Here is a 5315-nt window from a genome sequence, read left to right on the forward strand (position 1 = left end):
TAGCCCACTCAGATTTGAGTCATGCTATTATCTAATTTTCAAGTCAGATTACATCTCTAATTCTTACGAAGGCAACTAGCTACATCATTTGATTAGATTTTATATTCCTTAGGCTCTTGACATATGTAAATGTCTTTTTAGTTTAATATTAACTACTTTTGAACTTGTGTATTTCATATTTCTTGAAATTGTATAAAACGTCTAATCGAATGCTGGGTATTTCTCAGCTTTCCCTATTTGGTTACAGCTTCCAAAATTATTGTACTGTCATGAAGCAGGCCCCTTTGTTTGTTGTTGATATTTGTTTTCAGGATTCCTTGTTAGATAGAATATCTAGAGACCATGATATGGTTTGCCTCTGTGTCCCCACCCAATTGATTGATTACAATTCAATCTCACCTTGAATTGTAATAATCCCTACGTGTCAAGGGTGGGGCCAGGGGGAGGTAATTGAATCATGTGGGCCGATTCCCCCATGCTGTTCTTGTGGTAGTGAACAAGTCTCACGAGATCTGATGGTTTTATAAATGTGAGTTTCCCTACACAAGCTCTCTTGCCTGCCACCATGTAAGATGTGCCTTTGCTCCTCATTCACCTCCTGCCATGATTGTCAGGCATCCTCAGCCATGTGGAACTGTGTCGATTAAACATCTTTCCCTTATAAATTACCCAGTCTCAGGTATGCCTTTATTAGCAGTGTGAGAACAGACTAATGCAGCCTGTATCATCCTTCATGTGTCTTGTCTCCTTGGAGATTTACGTGCTGTTTGATCCTTATTTTATTTGTAACAGAGACCTTAAACTAACTTTTAAGGGAGTTTAAACCAAAATAAGTAATCTGACTGGGATTGTGTTGAGAATTTTCACTTACACAAACTCATTTTTGTTGCCCCAAAAAAGCACTTCCAAATTTTGTATTATTTTTCTTTTCTGTTATTTTTTTGAGATGGAGTTTTACTCTGTCATCCAGTCTGGAGTGCAGTGGCACAATCTTGGCTCACTGCAGCCTCCACCTCCCAGCTTCAAGCGATTCTCCTGCCTCAACCTCCCGAGTAGCTGGGATTACAGGTGAGTGCCACCACACCCGGCTAATTTTTGTATTTTTAGTAGAGACAGGGTTTCGCTATGTTGGCCGGGCTGGTCTCGAACTCCTGGCTTCAAGTGACCCACCTGCCTTGGTCTCCCAAAGTGCTGGGATTGCAGGCATGAGCCACTGTGCCCAGTCTACCATTATTTTAAAATTTAAATTGGCTTTAGAGGGAAGTCTTCAGGGCAAACATAGTCACAGTCCCTCATAAACAATTCTGTTGGGAAATCCTCTAACTTTTATAAGATAAATTAATCTGTTTTTATTTTTAATTTGAAAAGATATTTATTAAACACAATATGTTAATTGAATTCAGCTCTATTAGCTTTTTCCCTCTGCTGTTCTTTCCTAGTTTCTTTTTCTTTCTTTCTTTCTTTCCTTCTTTCTTTCTCTCTTTCTCTTTCTTTCTTTCTTTCTTTCTTTCTCTTTCTTTCTTTCTTTCTTTCTTTCTTTCTTTCTTTTTCTTCCTTTCTTTCTCTCTCTCTTTCTTTCTTTTTCTTTCTTTCTCTCTCTCTCTCTCTCTCTTTCTCTCTCTCTCTCTCTTTCTTTCTTTCTTTTTGAGACAGAGTTTCACTCTTGTTGCCAGGCTGAAGTGCAGTGGCATGATCTCGGCTCACCACAACCTCCACCTCCTGGGTTCAAGCGATTCTCCTGCCTCAGCCTCTTGAGTAGCTGGGATTACAGGCATGTACCACCAGGCCCAGCTAATTTTGTATTTTTAGTAGAGATGGGGTTTCTCCATGTTGGTCAGGCTGGTCGCGAACTCCCAACCTCAATCGATCAGCCCGCCTCGGCCTCCTAAAGTGCTGGGATTACAGGTGTGAGCCACCATGCCGGGCCCTTTCCTAGACAATTTCTAGCATGTCCGTGTATTATAGCTGCAGTGCAGAGGAGCAGGTGTGGTTCTTGGATATCCTCCTCAAACAGAATCAGATAGAGCCTCTGTGTACAGGGAATATCTGAGAGCTTTGTGCATTGCCACATTTGTCAGTAATTTCCTCTGCAAAAGGCAGTCATGTCTAGCTGAAAAACCTAAGCAGTTCTCTTCAGACCTCAAATGATATGGGACCTGCGTGGTCATTAGCAGAGAGCAACGGAGTCACTTAGAGACAGAGACGCTGGGTGAGAACTGGGCTCACTCACTAGATAAATAACTTATGCATGCACATCTGCCTTGCAGAGCAATTCAAAATTGTGTTTTAGAAAAATGACCAATTATTACACTCACCAAAGTTCCAAACACAGTGTTAAGTTCCGTGTACTCAACTGGGTGCAGTGGCTCACTCCTGTAATCCAAGCACTTTGGGAGCCTGAGGTGGGAGAATCCCTTGAGCCCAGGAGTTTGAAACCAGCCTGGGCAATATAGGGATACCTCTACTCTACAAAAATGAAAATAAAAATAAATTAGCCAGGTGTAGTGACGCACGCCTGTGGTCTCAGTTAGTTGGGAGGCTGAGGTGGGAGGATCACTTGGGCCTGGGAAGTTAAGGCTGCAGTGAGCTGTGACGTAGTCACTCTACTCCAGCCTGGGCCTCAGAGCAAGACTCTGTCTCAAAAAGAAAAATGAAAAACCCTATGTAGTGAGAACCTCACTGATTACTGGGGTTTGCCATGTTCTACAAAATTCTCTTTAGCCACGGCAGCTGGCTGTGAGATTGGATTGTTTGATTCTTACTGCTGGTGAAGTTATTCCCAGTTTCTCTATCCTTCCCTGACAGAGGAGGAGGGAGGGGCATCAGAGGCTTTCTTCCTTGTACAATAATACGATCAATATTAGTTCTCCTTTTCACCCAAAATGTGTTGTAAACTGAAATCTGGGTGGCAGATAAAGGTGGTGGAGATCTTTGGATGTGGTCGTCTCTACCTTCACCTTGTTGATGTCATCGTGAACAGACGCTTACAAGCACTACGTGCTCCCAAATGAAGCTGTGATTCCGCAGGAGCTCAAACACAACAGGATGCTGGGCTTGTTGGCTGGTAGCTGTCCGGCAGGAAAGCTGTGCTTTCCCAGCTGTGGTGGGTGGGTTCCAGTTTTGAACAACTCTCCCTAGTTCATTAACCATCAGAGCCTTACAGATGACCCTTATGCTCATCGTAGCGTCATCTGTAAGGCTCTGAAAGCATTCCGAATACCAGACGCGCCTGCTGGGGACCCCAATCTCTGAGTGGTGCTTTTTTGTGCACAGTTCATCTGAGCCTCAGGATAGCCCTGTGAGGCAGGGGTGGCTGGCGTTTCACGCCCTTTGTGTCACTGAAGGGTCAGCCCTTTGTGAAGGAAGGAGAGGGTTTGTGGCCAAATCTGATTCTTTCACTTAATAGCACAGAGACTTTGGACAAGTTCTCTGGGCCACAGTCTCCATCTTCAGAATGTAAAATATAATAACCTTGAGATCTAATTGTGGCAATTAAGTGAGATGATGCTGGCGCAGCCCCTGCCATGATTCCTGGTGCATCAGCATCCCAGGAAGTGAAAGAGTTTGTTCGTGGACACACACTATGAAGAACTGAGTCACGGGTGTTCTGGGGCCCGGGACAGGATGCTATCTGCTCTACCATGTGGTTTCTCCAGGGTGGAAACTGCTGTTGCATTTTCACTTTGTTGGAGCATTGGTCCAGTTAAGAGATGAGGACTTTTAATTTCAATCTTAACTTTTTTAACATTTAAATGCTAGCTCTTTTCGGTAAGATAATGTCTGACAGAAGCACGATTTCTGGATTAAAGGAAAAATGAATTTGTGATTGTAATAAGGATTGCCAAATTGTTTCTCTAGGGCTCTACCTGCTCCCCAAACCAGAAATGGAGGAAAGTGGCCATCAGCCTTGCCGAATGGAGTGTGCTGCCACACTTACAGACTTCTGCAATGAGATGGGTAAGAAGTTGCATGTCGGTGCAGCTGTTATGAATGAAATTGAGCATCTTTTCATGTATCCAAGAGCCATTTGTAATCTTTATGTGTGTGTGTGTGTGTGTGTGTGATCTATTTGTGTCCTTGCTTGTTTTTCTCCTGGGTTTGTTCTTGTTCTTTTCAATTTTGAGTAGCTCTTTGTGTATTTGACCAATCATCCATGTGTCTTTTATACGAGTAGCAAACAGTTTTTCAACTCTATCATTTGTTTGTCTTTTGACTTTGCCTCTGTTGGTGGTGGTGGTGTTAGTTGCTGGTGTGTGTTTGTGTGTGTGTGTGTGTTGTTAGTTTTACCGTGCACAAGTTTGTTTTATTTACTGAGGATTTCTTACCACGCAGAAGTGAGTGGGACCACACCCCCTCTTTTGGGAATCTGGCTTGGGCTTTGCTGCCAGGAGACCATCAGAGCTGCTGCTGATGTTCATTTCCACTGGAATTTTGCTCATCTTGAAGGTTCCCATCTCTGCACTCCTCGTATTTACATTTTTATGCTAATTGCTATCACTTTGCAGTTCATCATCTATATGCTCCCTGGCAGTGTTGGCTTCTTTTTAAGTTCTGGCTTTGTCCATCCACTGAGATCATTGACTGGGGGAGTGCAGAGGCCTGGCCTGGACGTTAGTGTTGGCCACAACACCCAGCTTAGCACAGGGAGGTTACTGCGGGTTCAGTGCGAAATCCAGGACTAGTGGTCCCCAGGCCCTAGCAAGCCACGGAGGAGTTTGGGATGTTTCAAGGGGCTAACTGAAAGCTCCCTCTCCTTTTTAGCCACGACACCCACTCTGAAACGGTTCCCAGGTTGTGTCTCTTGGTGGGACCAGGTTCCAGGGACGGCTCTAGATCGAACGACTCTTAAGCTCTCCTCTACCCCTGCTAAGGTCTCCCAGACCCATTCCACCCCACCGAGGGAGAATGGAATTGGCTCCCCAGGACCCTCCCTCATCCTCTTCCCTGTCCCAAGCTCAGAGTTTGAAGGCAGTGGGGCCGAAGGAAGAGGAACGGAGACAAGCCAGGAGTTGAAGAAGCCATTGGTTTAATGGGGTGAGGAGGTAGGGGAGGATTCGGTGGCAGGAAGGCGAGTCTTGTGGCTCCTCTTTCTGCCCTGGCAGGGGTTGATGTGTGGGAGAGGAGCCCTGAACGCTGTCTTCTCAGGCATGGGGTCAACAGGGAGAAGACTGGAGAGGAGGAATGCATGAACTTTGCCTCTTGCTGTAGGGAGGGAGGAAGGAGACGCTGAATACAGGGAGGAACATTAGCCGCCTTGTGTCTGGGAAGGTTGGACAATAGCGCACTTCCGTGGGTACAGACAGAGGAGGAGGGAG

Source organism: Mandrillus leucophaeus, unplaced genomic scaffold (assembly GCF_000951045.1).
Source record: "Mandrillus leucophaeus isolate KB7577 unplaced genomic scaffold, Mleu.le_1.0 Scaffold15, whole genome shotgun sequence".
NCBI classification, from domain to species: Eukaryota; Metazoa; Chordata; class Mammalia; order Primates; family Cercopithecidae; genus Mandrillus; species Mandrillus leucophaeus.